The 21,867-nt window shown below is 38.0% G+C and overlaps 1 protein-coding gene across 2 annotated transcripts in view; it reads right to left on the reverse strand.

Moving 5' to 3' along the window:
* The window catches only part of LOC114047046 (astrotactin-2), a 1,078,351-nt gene that overhangs the window by 331,279 nt on the left and 725,205 nt on the right, over positions 1-21,867 (reverse strand). The gene's annotated exons all lie outside the window — the stretch shown is intronic.

Consider the following 21,867-nt stretch of genomic DNA (forward strand, 5'->3'; position numbering starts at 1 on the left):
CACACACACACACACACACACACACACACACACACACACACACACACAAAATGATTATTTATTTTATCCACCTGTGCAATAGTCAGAAGACCATCAACTCTAAAAGAGTAATAGCAGGATAGTAACTTCTCCCAGGACTGTTTCTATCTCAATCCCATTAAAAAATGTGTAAATAAATATTTATTAAGTACCTACGATGTGTGAGAGAAATGATTATTTCTCTCTTGTATTAATAACTAATTATTGAAATCAGGACCAAGGTTTTTCCCCTTTTCTACTTCCTTACTCAGAAATCACCTAGCGTGGGAAATCTTTCTCAAAGACTCACCCAAGCTAAAGATCTAATCAAAGACAATAAAAGAAAGTCTAACTTTAGGCAAGTGGTTAGATTCCAGACAGGTCTGGGAAAATGTGGATTCTCCCTTTTGTCAGACAGGTGATAAGAAAATTGATAAGTATCTTTGACCAAGACTTTCCAAGTCAAGTACCGAGTATAGCCAGCATCTCAGTATAATATTCATTCTTTCATTGTTAACCAATCAGAGTTGATTACCACCCTGGGGAACACCTGCTCTTTCAAGGGCATATAAACTTTGAGCCCACTGCCAGGAGAGGTCTTTGGCATTTGAGAGTACCACTGACTTCTTTTATTAATAACATGCTAGCTTTATTAATAAAATGATTAAATTACCCAGGAACTATGTCTCAAACTTTTTAAATGTCTCCTATGCTAAGTTCTGAGGATTTAAGAATGTTCCAAAAGACAGTCCCTGCTCTGAAGAAGTTCAGAGTCTAATGGGGGGAAACAACATGCAAACAATTATGTACAAACAGGATGAAGTGTAGATAACCCACAGAGAGGAGACACTAGAATTAAAAGGCATTAGAAAAGGCCTCGTAGAAGGTGGATTGTCAGCTGAGATTTGAAGAAAGCTATGCAATACAGGAAGTGGAGATGAAGAGGGAGAACATTCCAAGCATGAGGGACAGTGAGGACTGGGGAGACAGGGTATCTTGCTGGAGTAGAAGCAAGAAGGCCAGTGTCACAGGATCACAGAGTACAATTAGGGGTAAGGCATAAGAGGATTAGAAAGGTGAGTGGGTGTGGCAGATTGTGAAAGTCTTTCAAAAAGCCAGACACGATTTTTAATATTTGATCCTAGAGGTGATGGGGAGCCAATGGAGTTTATTGAGTAGGTGGATGACATAGTCTAACCTGTTTTTTAAGTACTTTAAGAAGTGATGGAGTCTGAATGCAGATTGAAGCATACTTTTTCTTCACTTTATTTTCTCCTGATTTTTTTTTGTCTGTTTTCTTTCACAACATGGAAATATGTTTCACATGACTGCACAAGTATAACCTATATTAAATTGCTTGCTTTCTCAATGTTGGGGAAGGGAGCAGAGGAGGGAGGGAGGGAGGAAGAGAGAGAATTTGGAACTCAAAAATTATTTTTAAAATTGATGTTAAAAATTCTTTTACATATAATTAAGAGAAAATAAAACATTAAATTAAAATATAATTGGGAAAGACTTAATAAAATAAATAAAAATACAACACAACAACAAAAGAAGAGCACTTTTTTTTTTTTGGTTAGGCAATGGGGTTAAGTGACTTGCCCAGGGTCATACAGCTAGTATTATGTGTCTGAGGTCAGATTTGAACTCAGGTCTTCCTGAACCCAGGGCTGGTGCTCTATCCACTATGCCACTTAGCTGCCCCTAGAAGAGCACTTTAATAGCTGAATGGAAGACAGATTGGAGTGGGGAAAGGTTTGTGGCATGGAGGTCAACATGCAGGCTAACTGAAATAGTTCAAGTAAAAGGTAATAAGGGCTGGTGGCAGTGTCAGAGGAGAGAACAGATGTTATGAAGATGAAATCAACAGGACTTGGCAATAATATGAAAATAATAAGGTGATGATAACAAAATGATAATGATTAATATTTGTACGGCACTTTAAGGTTTGCAAATCATTTTACATATTGATTGCTACAACATTGGATTGTTACAACAACATGATCTAAGTAATACTATTATTCCCATTTCATAGCAGAGAAAACTGAGGGTGACAAAGCTGAGACTTACCAGGGTCACTCAGCCAGTCAGGATGTGAGATGAGATTTTAATTTAGGTCTATCTAAGTCCAAATTTAGTATTATATCCACCATGACAAGTTTCCTCTTCCATATATGGTTGTAGCCATACTATGGCTCTCTATTATCACTAGCCTGTGACTAGGAAAGAGCTGATATTACTGAACCCCTACCTAGGACAAGAGATATCAGGCATCCCACTTTCTGGATCCCATGTGGGAAAGCAGGCCTCTTTCTGTCAGGCCTTCATCTAGAATTAAGGCCCCTGACATCAGTCCCAAGGATTGGCTTCATATGCAGGAGACCAGCAGACAATATAGTGCCACAGTGGATAGAGTGCCTGCCCTGGAGTCAGGAAGACTTATCTTCTTGAGTTCAAATCCAGCCTCAGATATTTACTGTGTGACCCTGGGCAAATCACTTAATCCTGTTTGCCTCAGTTCCCTCATCAGTAAAATGAGCTGGAGAAGAAAATGACAAACCACTCCAGTATTTTTGCCAAGAAAACCCCAAAAAGGGTCAGAAAGAGTCAGATACAACTGAATAACAAAAAGCATATTTATACACCTTGGAATTAGACAAAAGAACTGGCACTGCTGTAGAGCTCTGGTCAGACCCTTATGCCTGACCTTCCTTCTTTGCTGGTATTTGAGTGAGAACAAATTGATGTCACTCTTTTCTAACATAGGACCCATAAGAATGCTAGTCTCAATTAAATAGTTCTCCACCATTATCCTTTAGCTACCAAATTCACACCTCTTCCTCTCCTAATTTCTATCACAGTCTCCAGCTACCAAGCAACCCTTCCGCCCACACTCTTCCTTCTGGTCTCTCATCACATCTGCCAAAGCCCTACCCCTCCACAGTCCCTATCCTGTTGTCCCTTTCCATTGTACTCTCTGGAACCATTATTCTCTCCATTAAAAAAAAAAAACCGAAAACAAACAAACAAATAAACAACAACAACAAAAACCCTTCTCTTTATCTCAGAACTCTTCCTCTCAAATCTTGAATTCACAGAAACCACTCCCATTGAAAGACACTGCATCCTTGTCCATTCAATCCAATACTAGGTATACTCTCTGTCATGCCCAGCACACTGAATCAGGAAGAGGAACAGGCATCCATCTCTTTCTCCACTGTCACTTCTAGGATCTTACTCTACCAACATTCAATCAACATTCCTCCTTCGAAGTTCATCCTATCCATTTACACCACTCTATCCAGATAAGTTACCAAATTGACGCAGGCACTGACAGAGCTAGCACAGTGTTTGAGAGCCTCCGAAGGAAAATATGGGAGAGAAGAGGTATTAGACTGACTACTAAACTGAAGGTCTACAGAGACACTGTGCTGACCTCATTTTTGTACGCCTGTGAAACCTGGACAGTATACCAGCACCATGCCAAAAAACTAAATCACTTCCACTTGAATTGTCTTAGGAAGATTCTGAAGATCATCTGGCAGGATAAGATACAGACACTGAGGTCTTTCTCAAACTAAACTACCAAGTATTCAAACTCTACTTCAGAGAGCACAACTCCAATAGGCTGGCCACATTGTTCGAATGCAAAAGATTATTGCTTGCTAAAAAGACTATTTTATAGAGAATTCACACAGGGCAAGCATTCACATGGTGGTTAGAAGAACAGATACAAGGACACTCTCAAGGTCTCTCTTAAAAACTTTGGAATTGATTGTGTGACATGGGAGAGGACCACTCAGCATGGTGTGCCCACATCAGAAAAGGTGCTGTGCTCTTTGAGTAAAGCAGAATTGAAATAGCTCAAGAGAAACGCAAGATACGCAAACTTAGAGAATCCACCCCAAAGTTTCACAGGGACTATTTGTGCCTGACCTGGGGCAGAACATTCTAAGATCATGTAGGTCTGATTAGGCACAGCTGACACACTAAAACTTTATGCTAGCATAGTGATATCATTTTGGTCCTCTTAGAAAACTTAGGACAATAACAACAATCCAGATTAGTCAGTTATTTATTGCCTACCTCCACACCCCCAGGTATTTCTTCTTCTTTTTCAAGTAATTCAACCTCAGGTTTACTTGGCTTGATATGTGGGGCAAGTTGTAGGAAAGGATGACAGGTGAGGAGGAAGAATAAGAGAAGAGATGGAGTGTGACAGTGTTTGTTGAGACGAAGGAAAGGAAGTTAGGTTAGGCTTTCAAATTATTTATAGGTAATAAATGTCTAGGTAGTCTTTCTAGAGATGCCTCGGGGTGAGGTGTTGTAGTATGACTTTGAGCAGGCTCCTTAGACTCCACACCAGACCTCAATCCAGCCCTTTACTTAGTCTTTGTTTTGCTGGCTAGGATGTTTAAATTATAAAAGGAATGGCCTGGGGGAAGGAAGGGAGTAGGAATCTTTAGCTAGAGCTTAAGCTGCCCACGGACATGCTTCCTCCAATTGCTTATTTCATAAGGGAAGTTATTTCTTATATCCCTTTATTTTAGCATTATATGTTTTAAAATGTTTAAATATCAAAATAATTTAATCAGGTCTTTATAGTTTGTGACTGCTTATTTTATTTCATTTTATTTTTAATTAATTGTTTTGTAGTCAGCAAAAATCTGCTTTTTCTCCCTTCCAAGTTCCCCTTCCCCTGGATGAGAAAGATGGAAAAGCAAAAGCCTATGACAAATATGTATAGTCAAGTTAAATAAATTTCCTTGAGATATATATATATATATATATATACACACACATATACATACATATATACATATATATACATATACATACATATATACATATATATACATATATATATAACTCTGAATTCTTCACCTCTATCAGGAGGTAGATAACAGGTTTCATCATTAGTCTTCTGGAATTTTCAATTCAATAAACATTTATTAAGCACATACTATAAGCCAGACACTGTGCTAAGTGCTGTGCCAAACTTAATGATTGGTTATTACATTGATTCCTAAGGCTTTCAAATTTTTTTTCTTCACAATATTGTTCCATTGTAGAAATTGTTCTCCTGCTTATGCTTACCTTATTATGCATCATTTCATATAAGTCTTCCCAGGTTTATCTGAAACTTTACCCTACATACTTTGTGTTCTAGAATACCATATCCAAAGCTCTCCACTACTTTATGGTGGTGGATGTATATAATCCTGACTATGATACCTAGGTACTTGAATTCTTTCTTTCTTTTTGTTGTATTTTTTGTTTGATGTGGAAGTTCTGAATTTTGGCTAAATGTTCTTGGGAATTTTCCTTTTGAGATTTCTTTCAGGAGGCAACCTATGGATTTTTTCAATTCTACTTTACTCCCTTGTTCTAAAAATATTTCTAGGCAGTTTTGTTTTATGATTTCTTGAAATACGATGTCTATGCTCTATTTTTGGTCATAACTTTCAGGTAGTCCACTGATTCTTAAATTATTTCTTATACATATGTTTTCCAGGTCAGTTATCTTTGCTATCAGAAGCCTTGCTTTTTTCTTCCTTTTCTCTTTCTTTCTTTCTTACTATTTTTTCAATCTTTTGACTTTGTTTTAATGTTTTGTGTTTTCTCACAGAGTCATTAACTTCTATTTGGTTCATTCTAATTTCAGGGAGTATGCTGTTTAGTAAAGTTTTGTATCTTTTGTGTCAAAATGTTAGTTCCCTTTCCAATTCTTTCTTTCACAGCTCTCATTTTTTTTTCCTGTTCTTTCCCTCTAGCACTCATTTCATTGATAAAAACATTTTTAACTCTCTCTTCATCACTTCTAGGAATTCTAATTCTATGCCCATTTTCTCTCTGATACTTTTTTTGTAGATGTTTTAGAGTTATTCTTTTCTTCTGAATTTGTGTCTTGAATGCCCCTGTCACCATAATAAATTTTTATGATGACATTCTTTTTTCTTAGTTCATTTTTCCATCCTACTTCCTGACTTGGAACATGATGTTATGCTCCAACCTCTATAGGGAATTTGGGCAGTCCTGTTGCCGCTTTCTTGTGGTACTGAGTTATATTATTCTGGCTGGAGACCTACAAGGTCTCAGTGCTCCCCAACTTATCTGATCCAGCACAAAGTCTGATTACAGACCCTCCTGGTCTGAGCCCTGCCAGTTCTTGGCATGGATTTGGTTCAAAGCCATAGGTCTGTGGACTTGACCTTTTTGAAATTTTAGTAAATTGCTGCTTTAATAAGTCACTATCCACTATATGGAAAACTGCTGGTTCAGAGTGTTTAAACTGTAGGCTTCCATTTAGTCTGATATTCTTGCCCTGGTTATTTCTCTGTAGACCTCAGACTGTGCTGGAAGGTGAAACTGAAATCCCGCTCTGTTCCTGGGGGGTCTGAGGTATACCACTACTTCTTGCCTTTGAACTTGTTTCCTGTTAGGTACACAACCAAGGGTTTGTGATTACCTCTTACCCTGGAATGGCAACCCCAGGCACAGGGCTTCTTAAACCTCCCTGGATCTAACTTGGAACTGGGTAGTAAGGCACCAACATGCCAGTTGGCATCTGTGTCTTATACAAGTTTAGGCCCCTTTATGGTGGATCTGGGACCTCTTCTTACTTTGTTTAAGGTGAAGTGCACAACCTATCCCTTCACTGGAATGCCCCTCATAGAGTGCTCCCAGACAGATCCAGTCCCTAGTGTCTGAAGACCTCTCTTTCTATCACCCTATCTCTGTTTATCTCATTATCCTGCAAGATACCATCAATTCTGAAACTCGCACCTTCTCCATACCCCTTGACCATGGAGCTCTTCCTTCCCTATGATTAGAAAGAATGGACAGTGGAGAGTTCCTCACAGATCCTGCATTTAAGAAGGGTGCCCAGGGCAGCCATTTCTTCGTTTCCCACTAGGCTATACTACTCCCCTAGATTTCATGATACTCCTGCACTAGTTACTCCAAACTACTCCTCTTGATGGCTTCTTTTTATGTGTTGATTTCCCCCATTAAATCATGAGCTCCTTGAGGGCAAAGGCTATCTTTTGCCTTTCTTTGTATTCCCAGCACTTAGCACTGTGCCTAGCACATTGTAGGTGCCTGACAAATGTTATTAATTGACTGTCTGACTCCCTAAGCTAGGGCTGCACAACATATGTCCCATGGGCCAATTATGGCCCACCAAAGCAGCCTGCAGCCAGTATGTTGTGCAGGCCTGTTTTACATCCTCTACATTTTTTGCAGGTCACCCGAAATCCTTTGTCAGGCCGCAGGCAGGGTGCAGACTGTAAACAACGTGTGGGCTGTATGTTGTGCATGCCTGCCCTAAGCCAACCTGGGCTGGAAAAATGAGCTTTTAATTAAAAAAAATATGCTCTGAATTGAGAGATCCCCTCTCCCCCCTCAATGGATTTGTTGATCACTCAGATCAATGTTAATGGAGGCAGGGACTAATTGGCTACTGGAAGAGAACATTCTCTCTGATCTAGAAGTTTATCTGGATAATGCCTTGGATCCCATGGACCTGAGGACTATGAAATAGGATGAAAGGGGTAAGATGATGGAGAATTAGAAGAAATAGTAAAAGAGCTTTAAGCTTATCCTATTAAAACCCTACTCTTCCACCAAGGTTACAGCTTCCCAGGAGCTTCTTATAGAATGGATGAATCAAAGAATGGGCAGGCTTTTAACTTCAAAGAACTTGGGAGATTATATAAGAAATTTAAACAAGTTAATGAAATCCTAGAACAGTGGACAAATACTCCAAACAATCCCTCATTATGTCGCACCATCATTATCTATTGTTGTAGAAATGATCTCGAGTATTTGTCATTTGCAGAATTCCATTCACTGGGAAAGTTCACTGCTGCTTTATTCTTGAGAAATCAATTGAAGGTAGGCTCTAAATGGGGATCAAACTTTATCCTTTTTTTCAGATGGATAAAGTGGGGCATCCTGTGCACTTGGCCCCACATGGGAGAATTCCCTCTGACTACCTAACATGATGGTGAGCATCATGCCTCTTCTTTACCTCTCCATATCTCCTGTATGTATGAATAGCCTACTTTATTTGAACAACTGGTGGGCCAACCCCAGTCTCCCCTTAAAACTTCACTAATGGATCTGCCCAAGCTTATGTGTTCTCCTGGCAAAGACTCATAGCTAATGCCTGACCAGATCTTACTATTAGATAGAGTTCCATCTAAGAAGCAACATATTATACCTAAAGTAAGTAGTCAAAGCAATGGAGTCATGAGAAGGGGGCATAAATCCAATCTGCCAAACCTGGAGATTACCAGTTGGCTTTTGGGGGTTGAATAAAGTAGTTATGCTAACTGCTGCAGTGATTCCTGATCTTGTTAGCATGGTAGACCAGATAGCTCAGCCTTCAGATGAATGGTGTGAGGTTACTGATCTTGACGACTCTTTCTTTTCTATCTGTGTTGCTGAGACCAATTAGGACCAGTTATTTCATTTTTACCACAGTTCAGTAGACAGTGACCTGAAAAAAGCCCAATTCATTCCCTAAGGTCATTGATATTTATCATTATATTGAGGATACAAGGTTAATTGGATCAGATGAGGCCTAAGTGGCAAAAGCCCTAGATCAGATGATGGCTCCTATGAGATACAAGTATTGGGAGGTTAACTTGAAGAATATTCATGGTCCAGTCTCTTCAGTTAAGTTTTAAGTGATATATCCAATAGGAAGAACCCAAATGATTGTAGATGTAATTTACCACAAGCTCTTTTTCCCACACAGACTGAGAAAGAAGCTCAAAGGTTTATTGATCTCATTTGGTTTTGAAGAACCTATTATTCCAAACTTGGGTATTTTGACAATTCCTATTCATTGAATTACTTATAAATCTGCCTTTTTTTTTTTCTTTTTTTCTTTTTTTGGTGGCAGGCAGAACATACTGTAGTCATAAGAGATTTAAAGTAGGCTGTCCAGCAATCTCTCTCCTTGGGTCCTTATGATCTTATGAGGCCTATGTTCCTAGAGGTCTGTTCATAAGGACAAAGCCAAACGGAGCCTTTGGAAAATAACAGGGGGAGGTCAAATTAAATGGCCATTGGTCTTCTGAACCTATAAACTCTCTGAAGCAGCTACTTGTTATACTATGTTCCAGAAACAATTGTTTTTATGCTATTGGTTCCTGGTTGCCACTAAACAGAGGACCCTGAGTCACATGATTACCCTTCATCCAGACTTGCCTATCATGAATTGGGTATAAATGATAGGTCTTCTAACAAGATATATAGGACATCAGACAATTGTTAAATGGAAATGGCATACCCGAGACCACTTGCCTGCACCTCTTAGATATTCATGTCCTTCATGAAAGATAGTGACATTGACTGAGGTTGAGAACTCTACTCCCAAGTCAAATGCATTACTCTGCCTCCCACCCTATTAGGAACAACCTCTTGAAGATAATTGTGGTTGCTGATGGCTCTCCTCAATGGGAAAAAAAAAAAGGGAGAGGATATGCAAATGAACTTCAGAAGCTATCAAGAAAGTAAACAGGGATGATGGAGGATCAGAACCAGTCATCTCTGTGGACTAAACTACATGGTTGTCCTATGAGAGAATCTTGAAGGATGGAGTAAAAAATAGATAGATAGATAGATAGATTGATTGATTGATTGATTAAATTTAGATTCATTCCTAGACAGTGGCTATTAGTTTGGTTAAGTGGTTTGGGGCCTGAAGAGACAGAATTGGACAATTAAAGCCTTTTCATTATGGAGTCATAATCAGTGGAAAAATTTTGCTGATGTTCAATACTGTTGTGTGCATATTAGCTCTCATTAGAGACATTGTAGCCCTCTAACAAATTGAATAGCCAGGTTGATACCCTTAGATTATTAGAAATTGGGGGTCGGATTCATCACCAATCTAGAGACAATAGAGACTGTGATACTATGCTGTGGTGGAAGAACAGACATAATGCCTTAACCAAGATATCATACAAAGTCACTACTGCCTAACTTTAATTCCTTATGCCAGTGAGAGCATCTCTCCACCATTGAGAGATCAGAATGATATGATCCCTTGTGTTTCTCAACTTTTTCTGATTGGCGGAATGATTATAATGGCCCTCTTCTTTTATCTAACAGCGAGATGTTTGCCCTCTCTGCAGTCAATATCAATTTAGGATATGAAATTGTAGCGCCAATTGCCTGCTCCTGCTGTAGCCATTACCAAGGCTCTTACAGAACATATTCTTCTTCCCTAGGAATCCCCTCATACTATTACTTAAGATGAAGGTACCCATTTTACTACAATGAACTTTTTGGATTGGGCCCATCATCACTAATCAGCAGGTTTTCTATTTTCTATACCATCTCTATGCACCTGATATTGTGGAGCAGGGGAGTGGACTTTTAAAACACTAACTTAGATATAAGACCTCCTGGTTATAGGGGTTAAGAATTCTATTTCCTAGAGACTGTGTCTTTGATAACTCAGAACTACCCCAAGAAGGTAGAAGGCTCTTAGCTCCATAGATTTCTTGGATACACCTTTCAGGAAGATTAGCCTTACCAGAATGGAGAACTTTTGAACATAGTCCCAGTTGACCCTCCTTCCTTATTCTGTCCTCTGTGTGAAATCACCCAGTGCTCCAATTCTCACCACCTCAGAAGGTTCTGTACAACCAGTTTGAGTTCTTTTAATCAAAATTCTTTTTCCTCAAGATAGTTCAGATAGAATCTTCCCAGAAAAAGTCTGAGGGACCAATGAGCAGAATTACAGAGAATGGCTTTGCTTTTTAATGATTTAGGGCAGAGGTGCCAAACATACTGCTGTGTGTGATCTGAACTAGAATAAAATATAATTGGGAAATGTTTAACAAAATAAATAATGATACAACAAAACATAGATAACATTACATTTTACAATAAGTCTAGATATGACCCGTAGGAATCTTAATGTATACATTAGTGGCTCCAGCTTCTATTTAAGTTTGATACCACTGATTTAAGGGGTATAAGATTATCTTTTTGTAATCATAGTGACTTGGAGTTTAGCTTGAGGAAAAGGGATCCTTTGGCTTATTTAGTAGTGATTTTAAATCTGTGGATGAAGGTGAAGGGGAATCCTTACCTAAACCCCATGGAAGAAGATAATAGTCCCTCAGTGGAAATCTTTAAAAGGAGTCAACATTTGATGTTATCCCCAAGCTAATTCAAACTCCTAAGGAAGGAGAGATTTTGGCTGATGGGATTGGGAACATGAATGGGTAGCAGTGTGGATTGAGTACCAGAATTAATTTAGGGCCTGGATTAAGCCAGCTTCATGGAAGAGTTCTGTGACCGCTTACCTTTTTTAACTCAGACTGTCCACATCTGTGAAAACACTGGACACATGTATTATCCATTAGGTGGACCTGATGTTTCTGGTGCAGCTCCTGGCTATGGCAATCATTTTGTATCAGAAGATTTTGACAAACCGCCCTGACTTTGTTTTCTGATTGCTTTAAAATAATTGTTTATATTATTTGTTTAAGCTCCTTTCCCAGAGTTGCTTTGAGATTGTTTTAATGGAAAAAGGTCCTCCAGAAAATTGGCAGACCTTGTCACAAAGGGATTCAACGAAGTAGGAATTGGGATTGACTCCTTTGTGATGGCCTCAGTCTACCCTTTGCCTTACCCTTCACTTAGTTCCACCTGGTGTTTTACCTGGCGATTTGAATTATAAAAGGCTTTGCCTGGAGACTGAAAGCAAGTCAAAAAAGAGCTTGAACTGCCTGTAAAGTGTTTCTTCTAACTTCTGGCTTTCAAAGGAGAGGTTTTTTGTTTGTTTGTTTGTTTTCCCTTTTTATGCTAGCATTGTGTGTTTTTAAACTTTTGGATAGAGTGCTGAGCCTGGAGTCAAGAAGACTCATCTTCATGAGTTCAAATATGGCCTTAGACTCTTAACTAGCTATGTGACCTTGGGCAATTCACTTCACTCTGTTTACCTCAGTTTTCTCATCTATAAAATGAGCTGGAGAAAGTAATGGCAAGCCACTCCTGTATCTTTGCCAAGAAAAACCCAAATGGGGACAACAACACAACAACAACAACACAAACCAAGGTTAAAATTTCATCCAGAATTGAGAACAGAAAGAAGTTTGTAATGACTTGTATTGAGTATGTAGTGTTTGTAATTCCATCAAGGCCAAGTGATTGCTATTAAGGTACAAAGGATAGGCTGATGTCCCTCCTCCAAGAGAAGGTAAAGGAACTCAAGGAATAGTTCTCCATACTCCAAGTTGTTAATGACAATAAAGTAACACTATGGAAACAGAAATGGGGTTTCAGTGGAGGAAAGAAAATATCTCAGAGGATGGAAGATAAACAGTTTTGTCAGGATATGAGAGAGTAGAAAAATATCACAGAGAAGAGGAAGAAGAAGAAAGAGAAAGGTCAGTTGTATACTTAGAGTTTGAAAAAAAAATTTGATGATCTTCCTGAAGAAGGAACCCTATGTATGGAGGAGGAAGCAGATGTTTTTTTTTTCCTCCACAGAAGCTATCACACAGGAGATTATCCAATGAAGGTCAGAGAAAGAAGTAAAGAATAGTGGTGGTTAGCTATTCCCTGTTCAGGAATACTGAGGCAGCTATTTGTTGACCCAACAGAATAAAAAAATTGGTCTGTTATCCTCCCAGAGCACATACAGTATCTGAAACATAATAGAGAGACTCCCAAGACTTATCGAAACATATAACTACTATCCACTTTGGTGAATCATGTGAGTACAAAAGATACTCCAAGAAAGAACCTAAAAAGTATTATCAAAATACAAAAAGTCTTGGGCTTGAAACTTAAGTTCAGAAGGGCATAGGTTGTATTTTCCTCACTGGTATGAAGGCAAGGGATAGAGAAAATACAACTTGATTTTAGAAATAAATAGCTGGCTAAGAAAATAACTGAGGATGTTATGTGGACTTTTGGCCCATAAATTAAGTTTTCAGGATGATGGACTCCTGACTAGGTAGAAAGCATACCTCAAGCTGTTATACTGTACCTCTATTCCTTTTCATAGCTAAAATCCTCAAAGAACTGCCTATAATTTTTCTTTACTTCCTCTACTCACTCACTTTTCAATGCCTTGCAATTTGGCTTCCAACTTCAGCACTTAGGTGAAAATATTCTCTCTAAAATTAACAATGGATTATTTTTAAATTCTATTTTATTTTTTAATTAACAAGAATCCACCTCTTTTTCCTTCCCATTCCAACTCCCCCCACCTCCAACTGAGAAAAAAAAAAAAAAGAAAACCTGTATTAAAATGTGTACAGTCAGGGGCAGCTAGCTGGCGCAGTGGATAGAGCATGGGCCCTGAAGTCAGGAGGACCTGAGTTCAAATCTAGACTCAGACCAAACATTTGACATGTACTAGCTGTGTGACCTTGGGCAAGTCACTTAACCCTGATTGCCTCACTAAAAACAAAAACAAAAACAAAAACAAAAACAAAATAATAAAATGTGTAGTCAAGCAAAAGAAATTTATGCATTGACCATGTCCAAAAGGGAAAAAAAAAATTTTCTTTTCATTCTGAACTCTGAATCTTTCACCTCTCTGTCAGGAGGTAGATATCATGTTTCATCATTAATCCTCTGGAATTGTGGTTGGTTGTTATGATGATCCTTACCATAGTATTGTTATTGTATAAATTGTTTTTCTGGTTCTGCTTCACTGCATCAGTTCATATAAGTCTTCCCAGGTTTCTCTGAATCTGTCCCCCTCATCATTTCTTACAACACAATAGTATTCTATAACATTTATATAATATAACCTGCTCATCTATTCCCTAATTTATGCACACCTCAGAAAGAACTATGAATATTTTTCCATATCCTTAGTTAGAATTTGTTTTGCTTAGGACTAATCCCCCTCTTAACCTCTCCTTCCTCTAATTTCCCCTTATTCTTTTCTCCATTTCCCTACTATTTAAATGGAGGGAAATGCTCAAGATGTAAGTTCTAAAGGCACAATTTTAAACAATTTTAATGAGGAGAAAAACAGGAATTGTCTGAAGAGGCCAATGTGTATAAAAGGAAAATCATCAACCAACTTAGATTTTTTTAAAGATACATAGAGAGGAGAGACACAAAGTCAAATAACAGATGATGAATGTGTGAAAGGAGGCACAGTCCTGTAAAAATAGTGTCAACAATCCTATAATTAGCGGGCCAAACATCAAATCATAGAAACAATTAATAACTACGTAATATAAAATAATAATGATGAAACAACACATCAAAATTTCTGGGATGCAGCTAAAGCAGCCCTTAGGGGAAAAATCATATCCCTACAAAAATTAATTAATAAAATGTAAAAAAGAGAAAATTCATGAAGTGAATATGTATTTTTAAAAATTAGAAAGCCAAAAAATAATCAAACCCCAAATAAGCACAAAAGTAGAGATATTAAAAATTAGTGGGAAGATAGATAAAATGTAAACAGAAAAATAGAAATAATAAATAAAACTAAAAAGCTGGTTCTTGGAAAAGATTAATAAAATCGACAAACACAACTATTCTGATGAAAAAGAAGAGAACAGAAAATCAAATCAAATTAGCAAGGTGAAATCACAGCAAAACCAGAAGAAATAAAACAGAATAATCAGAATATATTATGCACAGTTTTATGCTAACAAAACTGAGAACACAAGAGAAATTGAAAAATACCTCCAAAAACATAAAATATCCAAACTATCAGAAGACCAGGTAGATATTTTAAATAACTCAACTTAACTGTCAGGAAAGGAAATAAATTTAACTATAAAGGAACTACCAAAGGGAAGGGGAGAGGGGGAGGGGCAAAACTTGTCCTGATGAATTCACAGGAGAATTCTCATCAAACTTTTGAAGAATGATTATTCTTACAGATTATTCTTATAAAGTAAGAAAGTGCCCTACCAGAATCCTTTCAGGGGACAAATATAGTACTAATACCTAAATCAGGAAAAGATAAAACATAGAAGGAAAACTATAGACCAATATCCTTAATGAATATTGACTCAGAAATCTGAAACAAAATCCTGTCAAACAGATGACAGTGATTTATCCAAGAAATCATTCATTATGACAAAGTGGGATTTATAACAGGGAAGCAAGGATGGTTCAACATAATGAAAAAAATCAACATAATTAGTCATATTAAAAACCAAAATATCCAGAACCACATATCATCTCAATAGATGCAGAAAAAGCCTTTGACAAAATATAGCATTCTTTTATGCTAAAAACCATAGGCATAGAGGGACCTTTTTTAATATCATAAAAAGCATCTATCTAAAACCAAAAACAAGTATCATACATAATGGGAATACAGTAGAACTTTTCCCAGCAAATACAGGAGTGAAGCAAGAATGCCCACTCTCACAACTATTATTTGATATAGTTCTGGAAATGCTAGCAATAGCAATAAGATAAAAAAGAAAGAAAGAAAGAAAAAAAGAAAGAAAGAAAGAAAGAAGGAAAGAAAGAAAGAAGAAAGAAAGAAAGAAGAAAGAAAGAAAGAAATTTAAGGAATAAAGATAGGTAAAGAAGAGATATAACTATTTGTGTTTGCTGATGATATATGATGGTACGCTTGGGAAACTAGAGAATCAACAAAGCTACTAATTGGGACAATTAATAACTTCAGCAAAGTTGCTGACCCTGACAAAACCCTCAAAAATCAATAGCATTTCTACCTAAAAATAATAAAAATAAATATTTTTGTATATTTTTAGTTAGAATTTGTTTTGCTTAGGACTAATCCGTCCCTTAACTTCTCCTCCCTCTAATTTCCCCTTATTCTTTCTCACTTTTCCCTTCTATTTAGATGGAGAGAAATGCTCAAGATGTGAGATCTTTTTTTTATTTTTCATTTATTTATTTATTTTAGGTAATTGGGGTTAAATGACTTGCCCAGGGTCACACAGCTAGTGTCACGTGTTTGCTCTGAGACCACATTTGAACTCAGGTCCTCCTAACTTCAGGGCCAGTGCTCTATCCACTGTGCCACCTAGCTGCCCCAAGATTTGAGTTCTAAAGGGAAATCCCATTCCAAATAAACAGCATTCCTCTTACATACCAATTTAATAATCATGTCAAAAATGGAAATAAATTTAGCCTGGCATAACTTGCTCTCGATAAAACATGCTGACTCCCTGGAATTGCTGCTTCCTTTTCTGTATGCTTATTAACCATCTCTTTAATAATCCACTCTAGAGCTTTCCCGGGAATCATAGTCAAGCTCACTGGCCTGTAGTATGCAGTCTCTTCTCTTTTGTGAGAATTAGGATAACATCTGCTCTTCTCCAGTCCTGCCATAAGTCTTTCCTAGACTTAATAAGGACAGCTAGGTGGCACAGTGTACAGAGTACTGGACCAGGAGTCAGGAAGACTCATCTTCATGACTTCAAATGCCACTAGTAAGTGTTTAACACTTACTAGTTGTGTGACCCTGGGCAAGTCATTTAGCCTGTTTGCCTCAGTTTCCTCATCTGTAAACCACTTCAGTATCTTTGCTAAGAAAATCCCAAATACAGTCAGGAAGAGTTAAACCCACCTGAACAACAACAACAACAACAGACTTAAAGCATTTGAAAAAGTACTTGCCTGGTGGAAAAGATGCGAAGATGTGAATTCAAACAGTATTTGTCAATGGTTGAATGACAGTTTGGTCAGGGTTCTTTAGTGCAGAGTCACATAAATCAGTACTTGGCCCTGTGCTTTTAACATTGCTATCAATGATTTAGATATGGGCATAGATGACATACTCATCAAATTTGAATATCAATCAAGAGAGTTAACATACTGAATTATAGTCAAGACACAAATAGATCTTAACTCCTGAATTTAATAATAATTTTTAAAAGTTCAATATGGATATATAGAGTCTTATACTCAAGTTAAACACAAATCAAGCATTCAAGTACAGGATGGGAGAATCATCATTAAAAGCATTTTGTCTGAGAAAAGATTGGGGTGGAGGAGGAGTGGTGGTAGTGGACTCTAAACTCATATGAGACAGCAGTGAGATATGATAGACCAAAAAAACAACAACAAAAAAAAAGAACTTGGGCTGCATGAAAGGAGGCGTAGATAGTTTCCAGGAATAAGCAACTGATGGTACCCCCATATTTGACCCTAGTTCAGACCCCACCAGGAGGATTATGTGAAATTCTGAAAACAAAGTTTAAGGACACTGATAATATGCTGAAGTATGTCGAACAAAGGGGCAAGTAGTCCTTGCTTGAGAAACGTTTGAAGGAACTGAGGAGCCTGGCGAAGAGAAGACTTAGAGAGGATATGACAACTGTCTTTTAGTATTTGGAGGATTGTCAAAAGAAAGGGTCATTAGATTTTACCCCAGAAGACAGAACCAGAAATAATGGGAAGAAGATGCAAAGAAGCAAATTTAGGCCTGATATCAGGGGAAAAACAAAAAATAAAATCAAGAATAACAACTTTTAACAATTAGAGGTATAAAAAAGTAGAATGGAATGCTTAGGAAATGATAAGCTTTCTCCCATTCTTCAGATGACTACTTGTTTCTTTTCAAGGCCAACCCCTCTACTTATTCACATTCCTTTCTGTCCCCTCTTACAGATTATTTTCACAAGCATCTCTACCCTGGAAATGTTTTGGGAACTCCTTGCTCCTGAACTGAAAATGGTCACCAACGCTTTCTCTGTAATTTGTGCCATATTGCCTGAACATTCTTGTCCCTGCAATCCCCACCTATGTTTGCCCAAGCCATAGGAGATTAGACTGTTATCTGTTCTGAAGGTGACAAATGTCCTACACAGCTGGTAATTCCAGCTTTTGCAATCCCCATGTTCCTCTAAAGCAACAAAATATCCCCAAACAGCAGAGACTACTGTGTTCCCTTGTGAATTCATAACATTTACTGTTTATATGAGTCATTTAGCACTTATCACATACTGTCTTGTGACACCCCATGCCTTCATCTTATACTGTTAATTGCCTAGTTTGTATATGCTTATATTCATTCTACTGCCAGAATAATCTTTCTTATCTATAGATTAAGTCATGCTACCCACTGATTCAAAGATCAGCTGTGACTTCTTATTATCTCCTGAATAGTTCCTTTTCATTTGTCTTATATTCAAGGCCTTCTCTAATCTGGTATGTCTCCCTCCTTCCAACCTTGATTCATATTACTTTATCCACCTGCCCAGTACTCCAGCTAAAATTTTCTGTTGCCCTAATGTACCATGTATTCTTCTGCCTCCTACATCTTATACACAGATCACTTAGTCCAACCCATTCATTTTGTATGTGAGGTAATTCAGGTTTGTAGAGAGAAAGCATTCAATTTCAGGACTTCTGATTCTCCTTCCAGGGCTCTTCCTGCTGTATTACTCTGCCTGCCCAGTCTGGGCTTCTGCTCACTTCGTGGCACTTCATTCTGTGTCCTATGCTGGGAATGACCTCCATCCACCTCTTTACCTACTAAATTCTTACATAATTTAAAATCCAACTCATACTACATTATAATACCTCCACTATGAAGCCTTCACCCTTGGATCTCACATTTGCAATACCTTAGTGTATTTATGCAATATCATGTCCTACATTTATATGTGTTCTGGTTTTATCTTCTTGACTGTAAGCCTCATAAGGACAGGAACAACGTTTTCTCTAAACTTCATATCTACTCAACTCCTAGAAGAGTATTCTACATACAACAGGCACTTAATAAATGCTTATTAAATGAGTGAATGAATACTTGTTGTCCCCAAAAGATTATAGATTCTTTGAGAGCAGGAACTATATATTACACTTCTCAAAAAGTATTTATTGAAATTACAGAAGGACCTAAGGGAGTAGAATACATTTTTGTGTGGCCATGGTATGCTGCCTGGGAGGCAAGGATTTGGCCAAATGACCCACTGGAGAGCCCTGACCTGAGAATTGGGGACAAAGGGGTTGGAAGAATAGGAAAGACAATTTCAGATAAGGGCAGGGATTATTTTAATTTATGTCTCTATTCTCAGTGCCTAGCATAGAGCCTGACATGCAATGGGCATTCGATGTACACTTGAATTGCTTGAGTTCCCATAGCTAGTAAGTAGTAGAGTAAGAATTTCAACCCATGAAATCCTTCCCCTTCAACCACTTCTCACTGATTTTAGAGAAATCAGAGAGTTTGGGGCTAGAAGAGACCTTAGAGATCATTTATTTGGCTTATTTCAGTCATTTTTCAGTCACGTCCAACTCTTCGTGACCCCATTTGGGATTTTCTTGGCAAAGATAATAGAGAGGGTGGCCATTTCCTTCTCTATTTATTTGGCCTAATTTGTTCATTTTATACAAGAAGAAACTTGGGTCAGAGATGTGGATCAACTAGTCTGAGGTCATATAGGTAGTCAGTAGCAGGGATGGTATTCAAACTCAGGTTCTCTGCCCCCACACACGTTGAACTCCTGGATGCTCAGGAACATGAGCTCTGAAACTCCTAACTCAGAGGTTCAGATGATATGAGACAGAATGGGAGGGAGGAATAAGAAAGGGAAGAAGACAAGCAGAAACTGGGGTGGAATTAAGGCCAAAGCGTCTCCCTAGTTCATTCCTACATTGAACACCTGTTGCCACAGGTGCCATAATATCAGTGACCCCTTTGGTACTTCTCCTGTTACTACTTCACACAGTCCTCACCGCTCAGTGTCAGGGCCACATGTACTCTGACAGAGCACTTGCAGCCTGCCTTGGAAGCTGCCCCAGAAATCACAGGCCTATAGCTCCTCAGTGGAAAGCTAATCACCTGTCAGCTAAGTGTGTCTCCCTCTTCAGCAAGATGAAGCATGTTTCAGAGAATGTGGTGCCCTGGGCAACTGGGAAAGTGACACCTCCCTTGTATCTGCTTGTAATTCAGCCTACTAACATATTCCCTATTCATGATGGTACAATGCTGAATTCCCTAGTGTAGGACATGCAGGTCAGCTAATGAAGACATGAGGTTCCCTGGGAACACAGTATTCCTGGGGTACCTAACCAGCATGAAACTGTGCTTAGCCAGAAAGGTCATTGGTTTGGAGTCAGAAGACCTAGGCTCATAACCTGGCCATCCCCCTTACTATGTAAGGTTGTGCAGGTCATTTCACTTGTCTTGGCATCACTTTTCCAAACTGCAAAATTAGGATGTCCAACTTATGGGTCAAGGGCCTCTGGGGGAGCCTGTGAAGCTATTTCAAGGGATCCCTGAAGATGTGCTCCACACAGTACAACTTCAATCCTTATTTACCTCCAACAAAATATTCAGTGTTGCTAAGCACAATGCATAAGTAAATGTACCTTCTATAGAATGAATATCTCTCATGTTTCTATTTTTCAAATATATAGTCTATCTATATTATTATATTTTAATTACTTATTATATTATTTATTAATACCCTATCATTTATATAATTTATAGTTTTGCTAGGATTAATGATATCCAAAATGCTTTAAATAAATTACTGAACTTATTGCAGCATTTTAGTATCATGCATATCCTCAATCAATGGACTCCATAGTACAACTACTATTGTAGGTGGGGAATTCTCATATTTGAAAAGATTGGAATCCATTCTTCTAGATGACCTCAAGTCTCAAATCCTAGGCACTGGCTTGTTTGCCATTTGTGTGACTGTGCTCCATGCATTCAAGGTGTCCAAATGGTTCTAATGCTCATATGTATGACCCCCCTTAGGGTGGCACTTACTTACAGGATGTTAGAGCTGGAAGGGACCCTAGAACATAGAATAAGGAATATTAAAGCTAAAAGAGATGTTAAAACACGGAAAGAACAGAAAACAAAGTTTTGGAGCTAGGAAGAAAGACAGAGATCACCTAATTCAACCCATTCATTTTGTAGATGAGGAAATTGAGACCAGAAAGGAAGACCTAAAGACAGGTATGCTGACTCCTATTCTAGGGCTCTTCCCACTATACCACACTGCCTGTATTATGTCCCTTAGACCAATCTTATGCCAATACCAACTACATAAAAATTCCTGTCAAATTCCATACCTCATATACCTGGTTGACCTGGGGCAAGCCCATGGAGTAGAAAGCCTTTGGACTTGAAGTTATAGGAACTGAGTTTGAATTCTGACTTTATTACATACTACCTCTGTGACTTTAGGTAAGTCACTTAAGATCTCTGGGAAACTGCCTACTAATTTGTCTCTCTACTTCAAGTCTCTCACCAATCTAATCCATCTAACACAGTCTTCCAAGGTTATTTTCATTAAGCTCAGATCTGGAGACTTAATTCCCCTATTCAAACTCCAGTAACTTCCTATTGCCTCAAGAATAAACCATAGACTGCTCTGTTTAATTTTTAAAGCCCTATCCAGACTGGCATTGACCTATCCTTCCTGCCTCTTTGGACATTACTCCTCCTCCCTCACTCTGTGATTCAGACAAAATGCCTTTATGTCCTATTTTATTAACTAGGAAATTTTATCTCCCATCTCTGTCCCTTTGCACTGGCCATCCTTCATGCCTGAAATGTACTTCCTTCTTACCTCTGCTTCAGAGACCTTTCTATTCCTTTAAGATATATCTTAGGCATCATCTTTTACATAGAGTCTTTCCTGACCCCACTACCTTGTGTATTATTAACTACTTCTCATGTATTTGTATTTATTGTTAATTTTTTGTTATATTTTTTAAAATAATTTTTTAGTGATATCTGGTTTTTTACATCAGCATAATTTCTCCCAGTATGTCTTTTCTTCTCCTCTCTCAGAAAGGCATCTCATATAACAAATATTTTTAAAGGAAAAAAAAAAGAGAGAAATAAGAGAAAAATACCTCAGCAAAACCAATCAATGCATCGAAAAAGTC

Source organism: Vombatus ursinus, unplaced genomic scaffold (assembly GCF_900497805.2).
Source record: "Vombatus ursinus unplaced genomic scaffold, bare-nosed wombat genome assembly UNPS02014786.1, whole genome shotgun sequence".
NCBI lineage: Eukaryota > Metazoa > Chordata > Mammalia > Diprotodontia > Vombatidae > Vombatus > Vombatus ursinus.